The sequence below is a fragment of the Melospiza melodia genome, chromosome 1, assembly GCF_035770615.1.
Source record: "Melospiza melodia melodia isolate bMelMel2 chromosome 1, bMelMel2.pri, whole genome shotgun sequence".
Classification (NCBI taxonomy): domain Eukaryota; kingdom Metazoa; phylum Chordata; class Aves; order Passeriformes; family Passerellidae; genus Melospiza; species Melospiza melodia.
Genome location: NC_086194.1, coordinates 96,295,547 through 96,323,213, shown reverse-complemented (window position 1 = coordinate 96,323,213; position 27,667 = coordinate 96,295,547).

The following is a 27,667-nucleotide window of genomic DNA, read 5'->3' as shown; positions in this document are numbered from 1 at the left end:
AACAGAAAGGAGTTGGCCTAGCTGTTTCTCTGCTACATACCTCCCAGATAGCCAAACCCCTCCTTTGGCCATTTTTTACTTACCTTCCACCTCACTGCCAAATTGAATGTATATGATCTGCTATGTTTTACAGAGGATGCAGCAACTGAAGCCTCTTCTAGCATAACTTTTCTTTCCATTAAAATAAAGTATGTACACCACTGAGTCACAACCATAGTGCAAATTCCACAGCAGCCTTCTGAGAAAGTTCATCAGCCTCTCCTCTGAGAATATATTGAAGGTTGTTTTTCATGGGTTCACATCCAGTAGTGTATTCAATATTAGACTGGAGTGCCTAAGGCTAGTGGATGTAAATCTGTGTATCCTGCTTCCCACTTGTACTGCCTACAAAAATGGGTGTGCCTTAAAATTTGTAGCAAATGAAAACCAAGATTTGGACACATCTGCAGCCTCAATTTCTGATACATGCAAGTATCAATTCACTCCATAATCAGGATTTAGCCCTGAAAGCAATTAATAGAGGATTAAAGAAATGTAGAAGAAAAGGCGGAGACAAGTGGTGATGTATGAGAAACTTACAGAATGAAACAGAACAATGAACACAGGTGGCATTTCTGAAGAAAAGACAGAAAAAAAAGACAAAAGGTACTTAAACCACTTGTGCAGACACCCACTGTGAAAGAACAGGGCAAGAGCTCCAAATTAAACATAAAAAAGGTAAAGAAAAAATGCATACAAAGCATTTTATTAATGCTTTAATGTTTTAATAATGGGTACGTGATGAAAATCAGGATTGATATTTGGTTTTAGAAGTTAATGTTACAGCTCAGTACTTTACAAAAAATTAGTCACCACATCCATTAGTTTGTTATTTATTTGAGTGAACACAAGTATTGTAAAAACTGTTCTGAGTAATTATAACACCATTAATGACTCTATAAAGGGACTATTGCTTGCAGCTTTAGAGACTATTGCTAACACTTTTATTAGGTCCCTCAACATATTCTGCTTTCCCACAGGCAATATCATGTTTTGACCTAGCTGTCTGTTCTTTCTTGATGAAAATTTATACATATATATAATTAATTTTGTTATAGATATTGCATACCCAAATATGTATATTCTGTGTTTCTTTGACTTGGATCTTCATTTTTACATTCATGGTGACTTCTAAGGAAGTTCATAATTCTTTGAACAGGATTCCTCACTCAAATATTAGATGACTATATTAAATTTATTTCCTTGAAATAAAAAGAAAAATAAAAGTGATGTTTCCCTCAAAATTAGAAAAACTTACTGGCTTCAGAATCATTCAGCTTCCTGTATACGTCAGGTAGATTATTTTCTTTTGTCTTAAGTGCTTTTCTTTGCACATCACTGACATCTTCCTGTTTAACAATATCTTGTGTATGTGCTTTTTCTTTCCAAATCTCTCTCTCTCTTCTAGAAGGAGAAACTTACTATTTCCTCCTAATTCTGGCAGTCTTGTAATGGCTTTAGAAGAATGACAGTGATGAAATTTCGGGTGATTAGACTGTTTGGGGTGTGGGTGCAGAAAAATAGGATGGATCTCTCACAACACAGACTGGCTGTGATGTAACATGATCCACTGCGGGGGTCAGGTATATATGGGAAATATATGTCCGATTGTGTCAGGAACCCACGTCTTAAAAAAGGAACCCACTTGCCTCAGCAATTACGTCCCGATATGGACAACACTGGACAAACCAGACCAGTGAAGAGCTATTTTTTATTTTCAGCACATCAGTCTCAAGACATTGTTAGACAATTGAGACAGGATGTTAACAGCTCACTCATCCGCAAGGAATGTCAGAGAAGGTGGGGTATTACAGAATGACATAAAACCATCTCAGTCTAGATTTCAGCCAATCATACATAGAACAACACATATTGACAAACATTCTATCATTTTTAAGCAATCTTATAAAACACACGTAAGGGTAGTTGAAACAAAGACTGGTTCATAAGAGACAAAGAACAGAGCTCTATTCATGCTACCCTTCTAAAGATATACATTAAATAACCTTGTTGCTATCCTTAAGCCAATTCTACAGAGGCCTATTGTAATTTGTCACGTATGCTCTACTGCTTGGGAAGTTTTTCTGCTGTATTTGCAATGCTAACAAAACTTCAGTCTGAAGCCTATACTTTTTTAATCATTTCCTAAAAACCCTCTAACTTTATGGATTCCAACAATCCACCTTTCATTCAGACCAGGAATAAATGCTTTCAGGTATTTGGGGATCAGTCAGCTCACAAGTACTTGGACAAATCTAATGTTGTGTATTTTCTGTTAGCCTCTTCCATTCCAAACTAGGATGCACAGACCATTGCTTTTTGTTTACTGCTGTATATTTGATATCAGGGTGACTAAATGTAATGGATTAAGGACAGCTTTGATTTTCTTAATTGCTTCTCACAGTATCAGCCATGATTTATAAATATTTCAGCTTTTACTATTTCATAATCTCCTGTGGTTTACTAATGCCTTGGTTCTGGCTTTGTCTATCCAACAGCTTTCACTGGATGATGAGTCAAATTCCACCCTTTCATGTCACTCCAGGAGTGAAAGCAGGAGTACAGAAGGCCACATAAGAATTAGACTCTTCCATGATGCTGAAGCTTGAGAAGTGCAACAGAGGAGCCACGCAGGCACATAATGCCCAGTGTCATGTGGCATTTCTCACTCAGCTGGGGTGGGTGTGTGTGAGGTGGCACAGCATGGGCAACTTGAGAAGAGTTCCTATGGAATCATCACTCCTAAATTTCCAACACCTGTAAAAACAACAGAGGAATCCTATTTACCATAGCAGGTATAGAAGTGAAATAAAATTTTTTCTCAAAAAATATAATGCTTTTCATGTTATTTAAGCAGTTTAGCATTCATGGTAGCTTCCTTAGTTTTATTGTTTACATGCTGGCACCCTATTTGAGTAAAACTAATTTGCATTTGACAAGATCCACATTTCACAGATGACACTTCAGTATTTTGTCCAAAATCAACATAACTATTTTTATGTGCATTCTTTTTATTACTTACTACTGTCTGAATCCCACAGCAACTTGAAAAGTCATTGACTTTTCTTATACTGAAGTGTTGCAGTGTGGTTTGATTGACGTGAGTCAATGTTAAGTGTGTACAGTTTAACTTAAATCTTCTGGGGCATAAAGTTAAATCACTGGCTGAACATAGGCTTCACTCTCAGATAAGACAAACTATGATCCAATTTGATACTAGAGTTTATATAAATGAATTTATCTAAGTAATATCCAGTAAACTTATCCAGAAACTTGAATGATGTCTTTGACGGTAAAAAACTGGCTTTAATCACATACTGAAATTTCAGTTTCTGCCATTTCAGAAACCACTGACAGTGTGCTTATGCTTGTACATTTGCTCTACTAGAGATTTTTAGGCTATATTCTGTTAAATTTGCTTTCATTACACTTACAAATTTGTGTTAGAGCTTCAGAATCCTCTACGCTCTGCTGACATGGCAGTCAAGGAGAAGGCCATTTGGACTCCAGGCAATTTCTTAAAATAAGATAGTAGGCCAAGAAATTTGCCATTCCCTATTCATAAAAGAATTGACACATTAATCTAAAAACCTACCTTTTCAAAATTTTTTCATTAAATAATGAAAAGTTGTTTGATACTGAATTTGTGAAGCTACAGTTACTGAAAATAAAAGGATGGATAAAAAATGATTAGTCATACATTAAACAATGTGAATTGTTACCATTTCCTTTTTGTTCACATCCTTCGATGTGTCAAACATATTCTGCTACTTCTCAAGAGAACATAATTTTGTTATACATTAATATTTATGGCTTTTTGTCATGTAGAAACACAAGAAAACTAACAGCAAGACTGTATCTCTTTCAATGCACTATTAATTTTTTTTTCAGGTACAGTGTTCACTTGGAGCATGTTTCATAGCTTAAAATACATTTTAATGTGTAAAAATGTATCATATTTTATATATATTCATTTGGCACTTTTAAAGCATCTCATGTATGCATATAGCAAAACTGTTGCTCTCCTGCTTATGCATCTCAACTCTTGACTTTTTTCACATACATAGATCATCTCCTGAGATTGCAGGCACAGAGCCTGTATGGATGGTTTGATTTAAATTTTATGTCATTTGAGGAGAGAAGAAACTAAGGTAAAAAGGTTGACCATGGAGAAAGCAGCATTTTTGTGACTGATGTTGGTAGCATTTACAATAACAAATAATGAATTTTACATCCTCACACAGAATAAGATCACTGCTGTATCCACAGAATTGCTCTTCACGGCACAGATTTGCTTCCATTTTTTGCCTGGCACAATGGTGTCAGGCAAAAAATTGCTGCTAGATTATTTAAATATTATGGTGATACAAAAGACAAGGTTGTCTGGAAGATAAGCATCTTTTACATAGACGTACTGATATAGTTGGGGAAAAAAACCATAAGATTTCAAGCACAAAAGAATTTCCACAGCCCATCATCAAAGAAACAACAAATAAGAAACAAGAGCATGGGGGCAGCAGCATTATAAAGAACTTCATCTGCTAAGGAAATTAACTGCACAGACGTATTTCATTGCCTGGTATCATCTGATCTTTCATTCAAAGTGGACAGCCTTAAATCTATGTCATCTATTTTTTAGCAGGCCTGCAATTCCACACCATATTGCCACAAATAATGCACATATTTCTTTGTTATCATATGTTCCCTCATCTTCAGATGACAGTTTGATGGAGTTTATGAGCTTGCATAAGTCTATTCTGTATTTTTTTCCGACAGACAGTTGATTTTTGATGTTGTACATAGATTCAGTATTTCTAGGTTTAGAAGCTTATTCTTATAAAGACCCTCAAGGGAAGCAAGCAGGGTTTTTTCAGATTTATGGGTAGGAAAGTGTGCCAGAAACATTGCTTTATTTCTTAAAGAACCCCTTACACATTATAACCTTTTTGCTGTTGACAACATTTGGCAGAAGATGGTTTACAGTAATGCCAAGGCACAGATTTTTGCAAAATTGCTGGCTATACATCCTTAACTTGTGCTGAAATGAAAGCAAGTTCTCTTTGAAGTTACTGGCTCAGAAAGTTGTATCCCTGTTGGCATTCTTGTCAGTGGTCTCAGCAGACAGAAGCACCTTCTCTGTTGAATAGCTTTTGGTTTAAATCCAACAGATAAGTACAACTGTCCCCACAGTTGAACTAATTCAGTGGACAGATAAAGGGATTTAATTCTCCAGCTTTCCCAAAGCTGTTCCTTTTGAAACAGTAAATTCAATGAGCAGAAAACAAAATGTATAAGCCTTCCTAAGATAACCCAGGTAATCATCAAATTAAATCTAAGTATTATGTAAATGCATTCTTGGTATTGGACTTGATGTATTTCGGGATATTCAGGATATATAAGCTTTCTAGTTCTCTACATATTATAGTCTTTTGCCTCTGGTATAAAATGCTGCAAAGCCATACTTCCTCCTGCATCTCCAAAGCCTGAGGAATCTGACTAGGTTAGGCTTTTAAACTAACAGGCTATTTGGCACAAGGTTAATTAAAGCGTTAATGCAGACAGTTAAGAAATTTCCTTACTTTGACTAACAGGCTTAAATAATAGTACAGTTTTCATATTCTTATGTGATTACAATAAGCATATAACAAACCACTAGCATGAGAAACTGTCTACAGGCCTGTGGTGCTCCAACAGGTGTTCAGCACTCCAGGGGTCATGCACAGACCCATGACATGAAGTAACATCAAGGCCACTTTATGTTTAATATCCACCACAGGGGTCATGTCTGCAGTGCTTTCTGCATGTCACAGTTTGGAAGAAATTAGGTATTGAGGTGTATTTACAATTCTGTAGGTCTTTTGAAAACACATCCTAAATATGTATTACTGTGGTCTATCTGTTGTATTGCTGGCAATAATCCTGAAGATGTTCTTCTCTCGTTACTCATTAACTACTTGTTGCTCATAAATGCTTCAACCCTGATTTAGCTCAAATCAAGTGAACAGAGAAGTTTTTCCCTGCATGAGTGATAATATTGAGTTTTATGCCATACATCACTCAACTCCTTGGAGATCACCAGAGATCCTGGGTCACCTTTATTTCCAGGGACTGAAAAATATTTAGAAAACCTTAGTAAGTCACTGCTGGAATAATGAAGGCACTTAGAATGGAAGAGCATACAGGAGTGACACCTAGGATACCTGGCAGTTCTGGAACAAGAGCAAGGGAGAGAAAATTCCTTGGAAGACAGCAATCAATTTGGACCTAAGGGAGATGCTTATATCTATAGAAAAAGAAGCAAGGATAAATTTTGACTAGGAATGCAATCAGCAAGTTGTACTTTTCTGTGAGAGTGCACAGAGCAATAATAAAACCCGCAGACAAGAAGACCATTATCACTCTAACAATTAGTTCTCTCTTAGAAGTCCTAATTTTTTTCTTGACTTCAGATTCTGAAGACAAACTATAGGGAAGCTACAAAATACAGACACTGGATGGTCCTTTCTGTTAAGTTAATCCTATTTTTTACTGTTTGTGTGTAATATGAATAATAAAGTATAACAGGCTAACCTGGTTTTTTTGCCTAATGAAACATCCATGATGTGCTGATACACGCTGGTATTTTTCAGGTTATTCTCCTCTTGCCTGGACAGGATAAACTGCATTTACATCAGCCTGAGGAGCTGATTTATATTGTCACAAGAACAATGTGTTTTATAGTGTTGTCTGACTTTGCCTATTTATTTATAGTTCCTAGTCCAGCTCACTCCTAGACAAGCAGCCTGTCATGCCTTTTCTTTTCTTAATGTGCTCAAAACGGTGACTTTGAGCTGTCCTTCCTCTTTCTCTTCCAGCTGGGAGATCAGAATTATACTAGTTTCTAAATAAATATATTTGAGTACCGCAAAACTAGAATCCATCCAAATTAATTTGTTTCACAGTTTGGTCAGTGCCCTAGCTGTCCGTTTTCTAGGACTTTATGAGGTAAATTTTGTAGCATTGTATCATCACTGTATGAGGTAAATTCCACAGCTTTTTATTGAGTTGTTTTATAAGACATAGTTGATAGCATTTTATGTAGCCACTTAATCAGAGAGCATAAATATCATTTAAACTACAAACATTTAGGGCATATGTCATGGCATACAGTTGCCTACAAATATATAAACACAGAAACAGCGATAGAAGACGTGAAGAACAATGTTAATGCTCATCACTCTACAGAAAATAATTGCAAAACTGGACTTTCAGTACATCTTTTTCTACATGACAGTGTACTGTACAATGATTCAAGCAGAGAGTTTTTTTGTTTTGCTTCTTACATGATAGAGCTGCTCTCTCCCAGGTGTACTACCAGTCCAATAGTACTTGTAACATAATATTTCTCTATATCCTGCTAACACATACTCACTTTTTTCTGATATACTTTCTGCTTTTTCTCCTCACAAATCAGTTCCAAGTCCTCTGACATAAGATGCTCCTGCAGAACTGCAGTCCCTGTCCTTACTCATCCAAGATCCCTGCAGTGAGTGCACTTCTGCATCACTCAAAGATGCTCTGCAGCCAAGCTCCCCAGGCAAGGTCCACAAAATTAGCTCAGGCATTAGACAAAGTAGGGTACCAAAATACATAAGTAAGAGGGGTAAAATTCATATAGTTTGTGGGAAGAAGTCAGAAGAAAGGAAGCACAAAACTGATGATTTATTTCTATATTTGTTTCCATGGAAATTGAACAAAAAAACCCCAATAACTTCTGGGGTTTTTCTCTGTACTTCTTACAGGCCTGCCATATTTGCTAGGGTAACATGAAGTACAGAATCATTAATAGACTTCCAACACTTGTCACATATAGAAAGGAAATAAGGAAGGCAAAGAGGTTATATTTGGAGATTCTAAAGTCAAGCTAAGAAGGGTTGGAAGGGGTTTCTTTGGTCTGAAAAAGAGCAGGGCAGAATATCTAAATGATCTGAAGCTTATGACTGAGCAGTCTTGATGTGATTTGGTGGGAAAAGCTCTCAAAAACCCAACTTGGAAAGATTTTAGAGCACAAAAAAAAATTCCATTGAAACCAGCTTGTTTAAATCACCATTAAACAAACAAACACTGAAAGTGGCATAAAGTGATAGTGCTAAATGAACACCATTATTGCCCTCATTTTTCAAATACACTGATCTGTAAGAGCAAGGAGTTCTAGAGGTCCATCATCCACCTCCTAGAGTCATTCTAAACCAGCATCTCAATCTACTCATTAGAAGAGTAACCATGCAGAAAGCCACACTTACATATTTACACAATCAATCAAAAAGACGGAACTTTAGAAGCAAAACAGGTTTCAAAACTTGTTTTCTTTATGCTATAATAATTTTTTCAACAGTTTCTGTTTTAAAAATATACTATCTTAAATGATTCACATTTTCCTGTAAGATGCACTTAGTTTTTTTTATTGAATTTATTAAAACTGAAGAATTGTGATAAGAAGATTCTATTTCAGGGCGTAAAAAGCCAAATCCCCTACATGTGAAATACCAGGCCTTGCAAGTTCATTATTGTGTAATAAAAAATAAGAACAGTGCACCCATCTTGAAGGTAAGAATATTGTCACCCATAAATTGAGCATGTAGGATCTTGAGGGTGACATCCAGCGGCCTATCCTGAAGTTCTGTGCATGGAAAAGCTTCAGAGAGATCTCAGATTTCTCATCACCTTCGATCTTGAGGGTAAGGAGGAAAATATAATATTCAAATGAAAAACAGGAACCTGGTTTCCTCCTTTGTGTAGAGTTGGGAAACCTATGTGAATAAAGTACTGCACAACTGAAACATGGCAAATTATGTAATCTGTCCCTCAGCATTTTTTTTTTAAAGTAATGATTTTCTCATCATTTCAGGCACATTAAGCTGTGTAGTAAGGTCAAATCATGTTTCTGCAGGCTAATAAACAGTGGAATAGAAATTTCAATACTGGTTTGCTGTTGATGCATGAGAAAGAATCTCAGGTAAGCTCTCTGTCATCTTGATTCTCCAGAGCAATTGCTGGATAACCAAAGTCTGCAGCAGATTTCTCATACCAGTAGCCCTTAATCTAAAACTCATGAAGAGCAAGTCCTTCACATCCTGCTACTATTGATACTGCCAGGTCAGTTACTCGAATATCTACTGAAGCTGCTGTAAAAACTGTTTGATAGTACAATGATAATTTCCAGTGTGAAGGCAACCAAAGACATCACAATTGTGTTCTCATTAACTGCTTCATATCATGACCATTTAATGGCACTGAATATTTTTCCTTCAGGTCTCATAGTCATAATTTGCAAGTAGCACCTCCTGCCTGCTGAGCTGTTGATGAAGTGAGTGAAAAGTCACATATCTGTCTGGCTCACTTTATGCTTCCCATGGTACACCACAAGAAAGAAAATGAAAAAATCCCAAATTTTGTCAGACTGCCAAAATATCTCATATAATTCTGAAATCAAATCAGCTTTGTTGCTTCAGGATCAGCTGAAGGGGCAACGCAGCAGGGCACAATCCATACCTGATGCAAGCACTGGTGACGACATTTTGACATAGATGATTGAAAAGTTGACACCCCGCTGACAAACAATAAAGAACTGGCTGAGGATGTGAGGGTCAGGGACAGCTTTAACAGCAGTTGAGATGCTGGAGTTTGAGATCCCAAGAGAAGGGAGCAAGACAAAAGCCAGGATCACAATCCTAGATTTCATGAGAGCAGACTTTGGACTGTCCAGGGAGCTACTTGGAGGAACTTCATGGGATATAATTATGAGAGACAAGTTAGAGCCAAGAGAGCTGGCTGAATTTCAATTTAACATAGGAGCACATATAAAAATCCCCCCTTTATACATATTGGTATTCAATAGTTTTTCACTGAGAAAACCTACATAGGATTTCCCTGGGAGAACTTATATTGCTTTAATTTAGTTTTCATTCCTATTCAAACAGACCCTTTAAAGTTATCAACTTTGCAACATTCCAAAACTTTACTATGGTCTCATTCCATCCAAAATTTCTCATTTAGAAATATCAGATTTAAATGATGAAAAAATAAAGAACTTGTCATAAGACAGATGACAAATAACACAAAAAATAAAAATGGTTATCATAAAATATCTTTCTGACATCCAAATTGAAATCTAATAATAAGTAAAGTAGCAAAAGCCAATTACATTCTGATCCATTTCCTATGAATACATGTTTAAATATTATACAATATCCTATTAGCACTATTTTTTAAAAAAAGGTTCTTTCCTTTTTTTATTCATAACCAGTGGAAAACATTAAAATCTACATTTCCATTTGAAATTGAAGTACTATCTGGCTTATTTTATCTTATGATGTTAACTGAACATGGAGAAAAAAAAACAACAAATATGGAGAAAAAGCAATTTAAGCTCAACATGTGAGTGGATGTACACAGATGCAAGGCCTGATTCTCTAACTTCCCCCTTATACTACTAATTTTAATAATGTCAGAAAGAATCTATTGGCTCAGAGGTAAGAGAAGAAGGGAGAAAACAACTTCGGAAACTGTCTAAAGGAGAGATAAGAACTGTAATTTTAGTTCTGTAGGGGTCACTGAAAGGGTTGCTGTAGAGGTGTCTGTTTATACAGAATCTTAGCTGCAATCGAAAACCAACTACAGAGACATAGACCCATATTCTCACAGATTCAAAATGAGGAAATAATGAGTAAGTAAAAGAAATGGGGGCTGAAAGACAGACAATTCCAGCTATGCTAATTACTATAACTTTTCGGTCATGATATAAAAATTTCATTAAAGACATGAATAAAACAAAACTCTGGCTGATGAGTTTGTAAAAGAAATTTCTTGCATGATATGGGTAGCAGCAAACAGAGAGAAAATAATAGCAGCACTCTAAGACCTCCAGAAAGGTCAAAGGTGTTAAAACTCAACAGCATAAGAAGAAAAAACCATGCAGTTTTCTGTTTTCACTCTTGTATGTTACAGAAGATGGACTGCAGCATTGGAAACTTCTTTTAGTATGTGCTGAGTATATTTTTCCTTGCTTTAGCCTGGAAGAGGGAAGAGTAAGTTGAATATCATTCTAGTAATTAATTAAAATCCAGGTTATTTTGGCACTTCTGGAAGCTGGAATCACATGTAACTAAACTGCAGTTACAAATAGTCCTTGTATAAAATCAGCTCTTGTCTAGGCAGGACATTACTTAAAGTGGTCCTCATTACATTTGGTTATTCAAAAAAAAAATCTTGCTAAATACAGTGAACCACCAGAGAGAATGTAAGAGTAAATTCTGCAGTACTTTTCTGGGTTTTGACAATCAGGAAAGAAATGAAGATATGCTGCTTTGCTGCTTTATTGAATCAAGGTGAACCTATTTCAGCAACTATATGTGTAAATGCGCACACACGCATAACTAATTCTGTTGGCATTTTTAAACAGTGAACATTGACTTCCCTGCTCTCACAACTATGGTATGTGTGCAGGCTTACACCTGTCCTAGGCAAAAACTCAGGCTGGATATCATGGAGAGACAATCCAGACCAAGACATTAATTTTTTGCTGAACACTCTTTCAGTAACAAGAAGAGTTTGATTCCATCTTTCAATAGGGAAAATTCTCTCTATCTCCTCTTGAACCATGACTTGAACACCATGGTCTATTTGCAACATTTCCACATAGTTATAATTTTTTCTCCATTGCCACATTCCATACACATAATCAGGATATTGTATTTTTAGATGGAGAGTAGTACGTCAAAATTATTCTTTTCCTGTTTATGACCTTTACAATTTGTATATACATATGCATGCATGAATGAGACAAGATGTTGCTATCCAAAACTTTAAAAAAATCACAAACTCTAGCTATATGCATATTTTTACAAATATTAAAATACATAGTTACATAAATGTTGTCAATGCTACATTCAGCTACTAATGATCAGCACACAAGACAGTTGGCAGGATTTCACAAGAAATATATCAATATGTCTTTCTTAGTAACCTATATTTAATCATCCTTATATTTTAAGCAAGAGACAGTATGGGAAATAATAAAGGAAATTGAGTGAAAACTTGAAGGTAACTTAGAAACAGCTAGGGCTATTCTATTTTGTGCTTTTAAGTATTTTTACAGTCTTTTAGATTTCTTCTTATTGCTTTTATGTGAAACTTTTTCCTTTACAATTTCCTTTCTCCACTCCATGGCATGATAAAGCTACTGAATACTGATCCCTTTTATTTGCAAAAAAGGAATCTTTCCGATTGAAATAGAAATATCCTTTTTCCTTCTTACACAAATTTACAGTAATAGAGTAAAATATTATAATGATTCCTCAATACTGTAAAGAAACAAAAGCCTTGACAGTTAAAGATGACATGTCATGTGGCATCTATAATGACATCTTGTGACATTGCCCAAATTATTTTGGTCATCACTATACATTATCAGCAGCCACATTTACTATTTTTTTACTTCTCATTTATTTCTCATATATAGTTTCTTACATAGTAAGTGGCAAAAACATATTGGCACATAAAATTTTGAAAAAAATCTTGTATTCTTCTTCAAAGAAATTAATTCTTACATATTTTTATCTCACATTGCTATATCTCAGAGTTCTTTAAATTTCAGACTATACTTAAAATTTAAAATACAGACTTGAGTCTCCTTTGTAATAAGATATTGCATATTTGGCTAGGACATGACTGTGCTACAACAGGAAATTGGTTACTAATCTAGTACCAGTTATTAGGCTGATATTCTACTGCAGAGAGAAATCGTATAGACAGTAAAAAAAAGTAGTATTAGGACCCGTAATTCAAGCCTAATGAAGCAACATTAGCACTTTTATGTTGTACTTTCTAATTAGAAAGTCTGTTAATGAAATTGGGGCATTTACTTAATTGCTGTGAACAATTATTTTCAAATTAAGCCTAGCAATTAAATACCATGATTAAACTCATGCTACAGGCTTTTTAGTAGAGATATGGTAAGTATCTTTCCTGTTGTATTATGCACGGTAGTCAAAACTGTGAAAATCTTCTGATTAGCCAATGTAAATTAAGTGCAATGCCATTTCACCAAGAACATGAATGAATATGCAAAAAGGGGAAAAGAATTACCTCTGTTATGGACTCCAAATAACAGCCAGGAAAACTCTAGTAAAAACTAGTTGTATTGGGGATATTTTTTCTCACAATTTCCTCTGTACAAGGGAAGGTCAAGGAGATGAATGCAAATTTATAACAGTAGCTTGCATTCCATGTAGCAAGGATGATGAAATAAAATGCATTTTCCTGTTAAGGCCACAGTTAATGCTGACAATCCTTCAAACCATTCGATCTCTCCTAGCACCTCACATAGGAATTTTTCTGGTGAACAAACTGAGATAATTGAGTAACCTGAATTAGTTATACCAGTAATAGTAAGATTGAGGGTGATATGTCTGACTTCATAGGACATACATGTGTTTTTTTTATAAAACACAGGACCCCATTTATCAATGCAGGACACTAGATGTAGAGCTGTGTCTCACACAAATCCTGCTGCATGCTACTGCTTTGATTCTAATGATAAAAATGCATTGAAACTAGGAAATTGGTATTTTCAATGTTCAGCAAACTAGCTAAGAACCTATTAAGAATATATAATATTTGCAGTATTAGAATGCCCAGGAGAAAGAAATATTAACAGCAAGACAAAAACTGAGATAGTGTTCCCTTTCATCAAGTAATATTTAGGTGCAATTAATTTTCTACTAATAGCACACTAAATTAAAAAAAAAAAAAACCAAAAGAATACATTATTAAATAACACATGTCCTATCCTTTTCATGAAAACTTTGGAAAGTGATTAAAAATAACTGACTTCACAGCATTAGTTTTCAAGTATAAATAGATCCTAAAAGAATCTTAAATTTCACTTTATTGCAATAATTCAGCATGTGTTAGGTACTATTCTTAAATACTTAAGAAAAAAGATAAGAAAATGAACATGATCTAAATGTCAACCATATTCTGAAATAATTTGATCAAGGATGTAAAAAGTGAAGACTGTAAGTTACCTAATGTGGCAGGATGGTTCTAAAACATTTCAAAAAATTAAATTGAAAAGTTTGAATAAATTTGGCCTATGACTTGAGTTAATTTTCCCAAATCAGAATCTCTTCTAACATGGCATGTTGTCTTGGATTCAGACATCACTCAATATGAAATAAAATGTGAAAAGCCAGAAATAAAAATAAGATAAAGAGAATAAAAGAGAAAAAAGAGAAGAATTAGCACACAATCACTTTCACATTGAAAAGAAAGCTAAATGGTGGCTATATTTTGCTTATGGTTTGTAAGTGTTCAATTGAAGACATAAGAAGTTCTTTTTGTGCACTCCTTTGGGCAATTACAGCAATCACCTTAACCACCTATCAATCAAAAATTTCTGGATATTGAAAAAAGTTGCTTCTGGTTTTTTTTAGAAAAAATAAGACTAACCCTGGGATGTGGAGCACTATACTACTGTATCATTCATAAATTATAAGCATTCATACAACTTACTCATTACAAAAGTAAACACATTTTTCAAGTTTGAAATGAACATGGGAAAGGAGGAACCTATGATTAAGTGCTATGAAAAACCTGAAGAAGTCAATTATTGTTGGAAGATAAAAGTTTACACAGCTAATGCTCCAAATTTTTTGCCATGAAGCTAAACATCTTACATCAAAATCAGGATCTCTACAAACACTTTTGTATTTATTGTGAATTCATTTTATACATTTCTGTCCCTTTAGATGGATCATTGTATTTCCTCTCTCAGCTAACAGCCAGAGCCCCAAGGCCACCACAGGGCTCTCCAAGCTCAGCCTGGGCTGGGGATTGGCTTGCTGCAGGAAGGCATGCTCAGACTTTGAAGACAAAGGCCAGGATCTTTCAGGGGATGCTTTTCCCTACCACAGCACCCTGCATCTGCTGAGCAGTTTCGGTCACACAACCACTGTGGTTACTGTCACTACACATGTTGTAACACCCCGGACACTTAAATGTACGGGTTAAACTGAGGTTCCTCTGCTCTTGGTAGCCACAAGGGAGAGATTCCAAGCAGATATTCTCAAGAAGTGAAAACTAAACAAAAGTTTTTTATGGGAAAATACAAAAAATCAAGAGACGGGCAAAAGACTTAGTACAACATAAAATATTTATCACTGGTTGGACTTGGCCCATTCAACTTAGTAAACTAACTTTTGTTTTCACCCCTTTGATGTTACATTCCATGAAGAGAGTGTTAGAGATAGAAGAGAGAAAGTACAAGAAACATATAGGAAGACAAACTTATAGCTACTAGCTTCTGGGTTCCAGCAATGTAACGGATAGAAAACTCCAAGATGAAGGAAATGTTAAAGAACAACATGCTTATCTCCCGGTGACCCCTCTAAAACCCTTGGCCTCTTATGAAATTTTTCCCAGATGGAACTTCCAGTCTCTCAGACACCCAGGGCTTGGTTAGAAACACTGAGGGTGATACTGAATTGATTTTTGCCTTTGTGCTTTTATGCATACTCTATATTCCTTAAATATATATTTGTAGCTCTGTACCCTATTATTGTAGTCATAGCTATCATCTTACCTATTCTATTAATAGACAGAAAAGCAAAAGCAGCTCCAAGCCTTGGGGGTCCAAGGTAAGGCTCTCTGGGAGCCAAGGTTGAAACCAGCTCTCTGAGACATATTTTCATAAACAAACTTTAGTTCCTATCTAAGGAGGAACTGCAGGGGGAATTCAGAAGAGGGCAGAACCAGGGACAAAACACCTCATCACTTATGTCTCTAAATGGGGATTCTTGTCAGTTGTGTTAATTTTCTAAACATACAGAAGTTGTCTCCATTTTATGTTACATATACATCTTCAGTGCTTTCCATCCAGCAAGCAGTGCACCAGATGGATCCTTACAAAGGTAACCACTTTTTTATCACCTAAGTGTGTCTTGCTCATGATTTTAGGACCAGTAGAAAGGCATCAAGGGGCTGCCTCCAGTGTGCTATGGCTGAGAGACACTGTCGGGCTGGGGGGCACGGGGGACAGGGCACTGTCTCACCACCCCCTACCACACACACACAGGCATTCCAAAATGTCTCGAAACATCAATCTTTCCATTCTCTGACATATGTTATGTGGGACTGTACTATCTCACCAAGGCCACTGTCCCATGCTCTCTTGTCAGCCTTAACCCATTGCATGCCTCCTCTTGCACAGCAAAACCATCTTTCTCCTCTGAGACTCCACTACACCAGTATTCACTTATAGAAACAGTCATTCTTGTCAAAAGACAGGCAAAGAAGAAGAAATATTCCAAATGGGTATGGCTGGCATGTGGTAAAGCATTAGATGAATGTAGCATAAATTTCCTACTTTAATATATTTCCATAGAACATACTATGATAACATACTATGAAAATACACTAGCACAATTACTGATGTCACAAATAAAAAGAAAGCAACAAAACAAAACAAAAGAGAGATTACTATCTCTTCAGTATTGAATTAATAAGACTGCAGATTCAAAATAAAAGCAAGCCATGAATATTTTCAAAGTGAAATAAGACATATATATAATATATATATATATATATATATAAACCTAATTATATAACCATTGCATTGGTACATAAAAGGAATGAAAATATACTTTATATTGCGCTCTACTAGATGACAACACAGTACAGTATTTCCAATTATCTACCAAAACAGACTTTTTATGGTATCTTCAGCCTGAGTTTTGTGACCCTGTAGCCCTGTAATACAGAGTAATGTCATTGATATTAACAGGCCACAAGATTTTAACTGATTTTGGAAGTCTCAGGACTTGTCAGGCTACCTCTGACTGAAATTTTCATCTGCCTGCACCTTTGTTTTTCTTGGTTTAGCTGCAATAATCCTCTTTCTAATTGACATGGGGTAGCTGTGGATAATTTGTTTTGTTGATGTTTTCATGGTGTGATCATAGTTCTAGAGATGACAGTAGCAGGCAGCTATGCTTCAATGAGATATTTATGACTCAAATGTAATGTTGCAGCATAGAGAAAAATAAGCCTGGTGTGAGAGCAGAAAGCTCATACCAGGAGGTGTCCTCATATAAGGAGATCCAGGATGCAGCACTGAGGAACACAGGCATGCAATGAGAAGAGCTGGGACACAGGCTGGAGAGAAGATTTCTTCATGGTAAGCAACTTTCCACATGCCAGTTAAAGACATGTAGACTGGAGCTAGACAAAATTGGCTTGGTTTTAAAAAAGAACAAAGGGAACTCATACCTAACAGCATCTAACATCCAGAAAGGGATCTATTGAGATGTAGCATGGAGCTGCAGACTAACGAAAGGAAAGTTTACAGTACATGTTAGAAAACATATAGGAGCAGACCTAGATGAATCTAAGGCATGTAAGAAAGGAGTAAAGTAGACGTAGAAAAAAAGTATCAGCATTTTATTGTAGGAGAGGTACTCTTCCCTCTCATTCTCTTCTTCGCCCTCCTCTGGACTCACTCCAAAAGGTCCATGTCTTTCTTGTGCTGAGGACCCTACAGCTGGATGCAGAACTCCATGTGGGGTCTCATGTGAGCTGAGTAGAGAGGCAGAATCACCTCCTTTGACCTCCTGACATAAACATGATCTCAGACTTTGACTAGCACTTACCAATACAACCTTTCTGCATCTTCCAGGGAGTGGTAACCTGTTCTTAAGGAAAGTCAGTTTAGTTTTTGGTTTGTTTGAGGGTTTGAGGTTTGAGTTTTTTCTTGGTTTTTTTTGTTTTTTTTTTTTTTTTTTTGTTTTGTTTTGGTTGTGTTCCTTTTTTAAAAAAACTAGATTATTTCAAATTGTTTATGATTCTGAAGAAACCTGGTGGAGAAATGCCTCTGCAAATGGGAAGTAAGATATGAATAAAGCTGGTAGAACCTGCCCCATTTATTTCACTGGTTCATATACTCTGATGCTCTCTAAGAAATACAGAAATATGTATTAACTAAGGGAGAGAGAAAGTGGAATTTATTCACATCAATGCTTTTCCTATTGAAGTCAGAAGTATGTATCTACACAAAGGCATTCCCAGTGCAGGCAGAACTACATCTGAGGACCTGCAAGCACACTCTGTTGTTACAATAAGGAATTAATCTAAAGAAAATAAATGCATTTCAGGGAATGTTGCAAATATTGTATTTTGAACATTAAAAGAATTTAGCATGACAGACACCTTTTTAAGGTACTTATACTGTGACCTAGCTCTGAATCTAATCTGAAATTATATTTACTGCATTTGCCACTACTTTTCTTTTCCTATTGCTTGAAATGAAGAGCTAAGCTGAGGAGAAAATGAGTAATTTTTAATAGTGAATTGTCCCTACATAAAGCCCAGGAGTTTCTAGATTTGGCAGGTATGTTTTTATCATAGCACTCCACCGACTATGAAGAAGTCCTTGTAAGCCATTTTTCATAGATGTCTGTACTTAATAAAACTTCCCTACATTTATGTATGTGGGAAAAAAAAAAAAAGAGTTTGAAATGATAAAAGTATTCAAAGGTTTGTCACGCATCAAACACAGTGAGAAGAGGGACCTGAGAATTAGAAAAAAAATCATGCTAATTACACTCAGGGGCAAAAGACTTTGAAAGCATGATATCCAAGAGAAATAAATGAAACAAAAACTGAATTATGCTTTCCAAAATCTTTTATGCATATGCCAGCCAAGTAAGGTATCATGACCTTATTACAAGAAAAATATGAAATGAATAGAAACTGTTCTGACAAAAGAAGAACAATTTTACTGACAAGTACTAAATCAACTGCCTTTGCTGACTTCTCACTTCTTCAAATTAGCACAGCCTTTTAGTTCATCAATGAGCTAATAATTTCAATTTACAATGTAAAAATCAATTTAACCCTGTCTGGTATTTCAGTTTTCCTTTTGTATGTGTATGCACATATGTGAGTTAGAGATTTTAAATTCTTCATATAATGATCCTTATGTTCTGGAATTAAAAAGTACACAGAATAAATAACTGAATTTCTACCAGAATATTTTTTTCTTCAATATATAATCCATAATATAGTTCTTCCAAACTTGGTATTATGATTTTTTAAAATATAATAACATTGGCTTTGGAGTTAAACTCAACTCAGGTTATTTTTTTGTTGTAATGATTTCAGTAAGAGTGAAGGAAGAACTTCCAAGAAAAAAAGAATGTTTGACAACATGTTTTACCCTGGTTAAAAATATTTGACCAGAGCAGTACACACCACACTTCAGGAACCTTCCTTTCCTTAACATGATTAGAATTTTTAGTGTTTTAAAAGTTGCATATAGAAGCCAAACAGTTCAGAAGAATCCTTACACTGAAGCTGTTTGCGGTGGTTTGACCAGGAAGAAGTGGGAATTCTGGGATGCTGTGGTCAAACCAATGGGTGCTTGGATTTTGATATTGGCACCTGGTGTAGCCAGTGGGATTTTGGACACACCTCTGAGAACACCCAGGGGTTAAAAGCAGAGCTTCGGCCCTGGGAGACTCTCTTGGGACTTCGAGGGACGGAGGTCGGATCTCCCTCCCTCGTCCAGCTGCTGCTGCTGGGCAGGGGAGGGGCAGCCATGCGGTAGGCCTGGGCCTGGACAGAGATGGGAGTGAGGAGGCCTTGGAGGATGGAAGGGGGGAGGAGCCCCAAGAGACATCGGGCAGCCATTCCCCCTCCCCCTTGGAGACAGACAGAGAGAGAGAGAGAGTGCAGCCTGTGTTACCTTGAAATTCAGTCAACATGTGCTGGCAGCAGGCAGCCCGGCTGAGGAGATGGGGGGGGGGGGGGGGGGGGGGGGGGGTGTGCAGCCATGAGTCCAGCCGCTCGGAGGAGTTTTTAACCCTTTTTGGACAATGAAAACCTTACAGAACTTTAACCCTTCCTAGATGAGTGATGAAGGTCTGGACCAGAGAGAGAGAGAGTGAGAGATGTTGGAAAGATGGAGAAGAGAAGATGGAGTGGCATTTTATGCTGGACTCTTTTGTGTAGCCATGGACAGAGCCATGTTTCCATGTGATACAGAGACTGAGTCCAGGGGGAGAAATGTCCCAGAGTCAAAGAAGATTCAGTGTGGGTACCCCTCGGCCCCAGGGGGTATGTAAAATATGGAGGGGAGAGATGTCCCAAAGGTGAGAAGGTGAGATACTGTGCTTTTCTGGAACTGGACAAAGCATCCTTAAAAAGACAACCCTGGAAGCAGCCCTGATCCCTGTTCGGTGGTGAGAGCACCGGAACAAGGACGGAAGAGGCCACCACGACACACGGAAGGACTCGCTCTCCTCTTGAGGAACTGAAAGTTGAGCATTCTAAAGGGTGGTGCTGGACCCAGAACTGGTGATTTTGGAAGATGTATTGTATTGGGAATTTAGGGGGGAGGAGGAGGAGAGTGTTTTTGTGAGGTTTTCATTTTCCTTGTGTTTTCTTTTTCTTTTGTGTGTAGTTTAGTAATTGTTTGTGTAGTTTAGTTAATAAACTTTTCTTTATGTTTAAGCTGGAGCCTGCTTTGCTTATTCCTGGTCACATCTCACAGCAGACACCAGGGAGAAGGTGTACTTGTGGGGGCTCTGGCTTTGCCAGGCCCAAACCATGACACTGTTACAATGAAAGCTTAATTTAAAACACTGTATCTTTGGAGATAGGGACACTACTTGGAAATCCTTTACTGGAAAATTTGGACATAATTACTAGATGCATCATTTCTGACCTCTGATATAGCTGATGACACAAATGTTTCAAGTATTTGTGACGGCATGCTAAGCTTTTTAATATGAAAAACAAATGGTGGAACTAAATAAAATTAGTATTAGATTATATATATTTGCACACATTAAAAAGAGTATTTTTAATAATGCACATTTTAATGCTATACTAAAACATTCTATCCTCAATTCTGTTTGCATGAAAAAAAATTAGACAAATTAATTTTTTTGTATTATTTGGGGTTATCAATTTTTTGTCTAAATCATTGCCTTGCAGATTTTGTAGCATTTTATATTTATGTGAAGTGCCAGGTACCTAGACAAATCAGAACATTGTTCTCATTGGTGTCACTCTTTACGTCAAGAGCTACATGACATAGTACATATGACTATGCTTATATTTACACCAGTTTCAATAAAATAAATATTAAAATCTGTGGTGTCATCACAGACGAGAAGTTACATTACAGACAACAGACAGCAATGAAAAACTTGAAGCAATGAATACCTCTGAAAAAAAAATATCATTAAGTGTTAATTTTAAGGGATTAATTATGAAAGAGTTATGACTTACAACAATTAATATTTTCATTAGACAGAGATGGTTTGTAGACACTGACAATATAACAAGGAAATCTTTAATTGTCCTCTTTGAGGAGTCCCTAGGGACAGTTACTAATTCAACAGAAATGTTGCTTGTTTTTCTACAGCACCTAGAGCCCTTCAGAAGCATTTATCAAGCTAGAAGAATTTACAGAATGTCAATTTAAGAAACCTTTCACAAAGGGAAATAAGAATCAAATATGTATGAATATGTGAAACAAATTCCAAATTAGTGATGATTATGGAATAATCTAGAATTAAATGATTCAAAATATGCAGTGAGCAAGCAAAAGTTAGAGTAATGAAAGAAGGGAATTTTACTCTTCCTGTATGCACACTTACAATATACTTGATAGAAACAACATGTTAGGTACATCTGGTAAAGTACTGGCCATTGCTGAACCCTTATAATAAAATGAATGGCTCTAGAAAAGCTGAGGTTAAAAAGCTTTCTTGGAAAGCCTCTTATTAAGGGAATGAGGGGTAATGCTCTATAAGCAATAATTAGGAGGTTTATTCCAAACAGAAGAAATTTAAATGTTTTTTAAATGCATCTACGATGGCCTTAGATTATTCTGCAGGACCCTTAACTGTTATTTTTCTTTATTGGACTTGTTTTTAAAAAAAATTGGAGAAAAGCTCACATGAAAATGTTTGAATTAAAATACAAGAAAAGTTGTTCAATGGTGAAGTATTTGGTTTTTTCTTTCCATAGACACCAATGTATTCTCTATGGTGAATTTTGCTGTAAGGTTTAGAGATCTATCAGTCACTGGTACATATGGCATTTTACAAACTGGAAGTGTTTTCCTGTGGCGTAACTAAGAGTCCTTCTGGGCTAAGAAGTAATCTGTCTCACAAAAGCTGTAGGCAAAAACAGCAATTCTAAAAAGGAGAAGTTAAGAGCGTGAGAGTTCAAACTCTGGGAGAGATGTGTATTTTGAAGGAGAGAGAAATTACTTCAATTGAGATACATGATGCTAAGCTCTGTAACATACAAAGGCAACAGTGGAGTAAAATAAAATTAAGAAATAATTACTTCAGTAGAAATACCTTAAACCAAGCCAAAGAAGTAAAAATGGCACATAGATAATGTAATACGGAGTGAATTCCAGCAAGATAAAAGTTGTATGATTTAAGGTTACAGTGTTAGAATGTGGTACACATTCTAACACTGTACACAACCCATCCTTCTCTGGATCATTATTTGGGTAAGAAAAGCTATCTCATCAACATGAGATCCTTCATTATTCTTTCAACAATTATTCTGCAAAATTTTAGTCATTACCTACCTGAGACTACTACCTTAGCCAAAACTTCTGTTTTGTTTCTAGAAAATCATTAAATCAGGCATTGACACAATTTCATGTATCGTTATCCCAACTCATCCCAGAGGATTATCTATGACTATCATTCTGTTAAGCACCATCAAACAAGCCTATTAAAAGACTGTAAGGAAGTTCACTGTGGAGCTTGGCACATATCCTATGCAGCCATTTCTTTCTGTATTCAGAGGATGTACCACAGAGGATTCCTGCTGCTAAATGAGGTCCCTGAAGGCAGAGCACCTCACCAGCACCTCAGACTCTGTCAAGAGTTGGTACTGCCTGCTCAATTTTTCTGTGCCATTTAAGGATTTATGCATTCTGAAGACCACTGTTATTTCTTCCACTTATTCAGCTCCCCTCTCTCTTTTTTCCCCAAACATATATAAATGTACTTTGAAATGTGTTCTTGCTTATTTAATATTATCAATAAATATATTGTAAATCCTAAATTTAAAAAAAATAACATTGCCAAGAAAACAGGACACATGAATTTTCATCATATCAGGCATTCCTTATTGCAGTCTTTCTGACTGCTGGCCAATCTATTTTTCACTGATGAATGGTATTTACTTGAAATTTTGCACAAACTGTAGATCTTATCATAGGTCTGTAACTCATCTCTCTTTAAATTCATGGTCAATTCAATTCATAGTTTGGATTCTCATCCCTCCCTTGAACACCAACCCACTCTGCTCCCTAGATACTCTTTAGAGCAAAGCATTCTTGGATCCCTTACCAACTCTGAATGTTTACCTTGAGTGTCCTTGACATTGTCCATATCATATAAGTTATTTCTCTTCTAAGATCTTCCCTCCCAATTCTCAAATCTAATTATGCAATCAGTAAAATGAACTGCTTGGTCCCACAAAACTCTTAGTCCATAGCTATTTCTGTCCCATCTTTTTTTCCAATTTATCCACAGACCTTAGTGTACGAGACATTATATAGGGAAAGAAGGCTTCCTGGACTTCAAGCAGGATTCAAGATAAGGTGGGGAAAGAGAGGTAAGACCATCTAGAGCATTCCACTTGAATTAGTCAGCAAGAGGAAGGAGAGAGCTGCTAAAAACAGAGCATAAACAACTAATACAAAGGTAATAAGAATGTTGGCTGCCCAAGTCCCCACTAGTGTGACTGCTGGTCACTGTACATAACAAGATGCCTCTTAGACTCTTTCAGGCAGTAGATTCTGACCTCTGCCATGTCCTCATATGCATGTGCCACAGTTTAGAAGGCCATTCACAGGAAGGCTGTCAAAATCTCAGTTCAACAAAAGAATATAGCAGTAGCCAAAAAGATTATGTTCAAAATGCTGAACTTCACAGAAAAATAAATATTTTCAGATGCAATTCACAGTTTATACATGGTGCAAGATGCATTGCATCTTACAGGTTTTTGGAATGCTGTGCTAATCAAAAATAGTACAGCTTCCCTGTGAGAAGGTTTGTACAGTTCCTTTGGATTCACAGTGGGGCAGAGCACTTGTTTAATTCCACTGTGAAATCTGTGCAGTTCCCAGAATTCCTAACAGCAGCTGCTCCTAGGCTGAATCACAGCAATAGTACTAAACATGAAAAAAAAAATCATCCATCAGAGTCACTGTGCTTAGATGTTTAATGGAAAAATTTACATCTTGCCATTGTACTTCCTTGTCTCACACAGTCTCATGCTGATGGATAGTCTATACTTGCTCATTTTACATGTAAGGAACTGATGGGTGGGAATGACAGGTAACCTTGAAATCATGTTGCACTTTGGAAACGCCTGTGAGCCTTGGGGTGGAAAAAAAAAAGGGGAAAAGATTTCAATTTTTTTTTTTTTTTGTTTATCTGATGAAACACTCTGGTAAAATTTGAACTTCTTCATATTGTTTTTGACACCCAAAATCATATAAAAAAAAGTCCCTCTGACCAGCAGGTACTCATAATACATATTGTGCTGCACTGAGGCACAAAAGTAATGGATAATTATAACTGATGAGGTTTTCAAGTACTTACTGCTTATGATTCTCAACATTAACTTCTACAAATGTTTGATCCTCCTTTTATAACTCACATTTTTACCATTTGCTTAAAAGAAATCACAATAAAAAAACTAAGATATATTTTACCAAGTCGTTATCCATAAAACTTATAAGCCAAACTCCAGATCTGGAAGTAATTCTGACAGATCCTTACACTTGTAAATGTCTCTGTAACATCAGTAGGACTCTCAGGGGGCCACTTTCATGAAGTGGATTCAAGTATATCTCTATCTTTTCCGTGTCTGGGAAAACGTTTGGTAGATTGCCTAAGCTACAAAGAGCTGAAAAAAGTTCTGTGTTCTTTTCATACATGTGTTTATTGGGAGAAATGTATGGAATTAGATAATACTTAAAGAATAAGTAAATATTGCTCAAATTTTTTCAGATTGCTTTTAGTTTTGGCAGTTGCACATTATTATAGAGATCTTTCTCCACTTTGTCTACATAAGCATTTAGCAGAGTATGAGATCAAATGCAAATGTTATTTTAAACTAATATTTTAACCTTAAATTTTGATAATCTATATTTGATTTACCACAATAGTCATCTGTTTCCTCTGTTTTTTCTGTAAATAGCATTATTATAGCATAGATGAAGAATATTATTTAAGATTTTTTCTAAAAATGCTTTTATTATTTATATTATATATATATATATATATATATGCAAGGAAATTGCTGGAAAAAAAAAATCACTCAAAACCCAACAAATCAAGCCAGAGCATAATAGGGAACATGGAATATTTTAAAGGAATGTAGTTCCTTGTTAGGTGCAGCCCAGGAATTAGACCTGCTGTTGTTGCTGCGGACTCATGTTCAGCTTGTTGCTCACCAGGACTCCAGATCACTTTCAGCAAGGCTCCTCACCAGCCTTGCACATGCTACCTGTAGTGGGATTTTTGGCTATTTCATCCCAGGTGCAGGAATTTTCACTAGTCTTTTATAAATTCCATACTGTTCTTGCTAGATCACCTTCCCTCCTGCCAGGTCTCTCTGTGGGATGGTTCACCATTGTGACAGGTCCACCTCAGCACCACGTTTGGCACCACCAGGAAACTTGGTGAGGGTGCTTTCAATCCCATCCCCTGTGTAATTTATGAACATGTGGGACAGAACTGGCCCCGTATCAATCCCTCAGAGACCTCCTTGTGACAGGTTGCCAGCCTGGGCAGAAGGCATTGGTTACCATCTTATGGGTGTGAACTGTTTGCAATTTCCTACACTTCTCACATACAACCCATTCAATCTGTATCTTTCCAGTGTTTTGAGGAGAGGCCACGGGAAACAGTGCTGAACACTATACTGATGTCCCAGTAAAGAGGTTAAGTAAGGAGGTATTTTATGTCTCTGATGTCAGTCAAGGAAATTCTAGCTATGATTTTATTGCTTATGTTCCCAACTAAAAGTTCAGAAAACTAAGAGGGCAACAAATAAACTGAAAACAAAAAGCTTAAAAGGTTTTGTGGCAAGAAATATTTTGTAAAGAGAAATGCAGTGTAGTAAAACTCAGTACAAGTGGCTTATTACAATATGAAAATAGATAGAAATTGAGAAGTAATTAGTTTGCAGTGTACAACTGCCTTCACAAAGACATGCCGGTCACTGAAAGTCTCTCGAGTCTAGTAGCCAAAACCAAATGAAAAGAAACAATCAAAAGAAATTAAAACCAGAAATAAGGCTGAATGCATACTTTGCTATTTGTAGGTCAAGTTTGAAATTCAATTTGCCAGGAATTGCATATTCTTTTCCTATTGACATCCCTAAATGGACTTAATGGTTTTCTAATTTAGCTCTTTGGTAAATTCAGCTCTAGATAAATTGAAGTATTTTCTACATTTAACTAACACTTGTTTAATATATTAGTAAAGAAAAACACTCTCTCAACCAACTCAGAGCCATTATTTCAATTTAGCTTCAGAATTCAGAGGGAGCAGATCAGAGCTGCACTGAACAATTTTTTTCTCTTATGATTTAGGATGTAATAGCAATGCTGTGTTTGTGTTCAAAGGAGCTGTACTGCCACAGGAGGTCCTATTCACACTGAGCCTCAAATGGACACTCAAACAATAATTATCTGATCCCAAAAAGGCATTTGTTAAGTATCTGGAGAGCTGAGGTTGTCAAAACCTTGCGGACACTGTATTTCCAGAAAGGTTTTAGAATGTATGAGAGGTAAAAAGTAGTGTCAGCTTTGAAACCTATGACTGAACAATAAAACCTACCTGTTCTTACATCCATGAATTGCATCCTGCTCAGTCATTGCAACACTTTTTTTTCCATTCCTTTTCGGTGGTACCATGATGGCATCCCCATTCTTTCATATTGCTTCTCCTCTTCTACGAATAAGGTCTGAGCCTTTTTCCTATACTTAAAGGTATTCCACCTCCTCTTATTCCAGCACCCTATCTAACCTATGTTACACCTGATGTTGAGCAGTTTCTAGAGTAAAACTCTCTGAAAACCTGGGCATTTGATATTCTTAGAAGCTTCAAGCAAAAGAAGCAAAACCCGAGACTTTGTCACTGCAGATGACACACTGGTTTGATTTGTTATTGTATTCATTTTTTCTTATTGGAAAGACCAGAGGGAAGTGAAGATTAACATGCTGAATATCATTTCACAGCATGAACAGGTGTTACAAGGAGTTGATGATATATAATTGAGGGAACAAGAATATTACTTAGTCCAAGCCTGTGGTGTGTTTGTACTTTTGCGAACACTCTTTTGTGAAATATGTACAAAATAAACATTCTGAATGAAAACCAATCAAACAAAATAAAGAAAAAAAAAAAAAACCCAAGCCCCAAGAAATCATATTTTTGCAAAAATAAAGGGGAGTAATGAAAGATGAACAGTGCTGCTGAGACAATGTTTTTTCCTTAATCTGAGCTGCAGTGAAAGACCAAAACTACCAATTTAG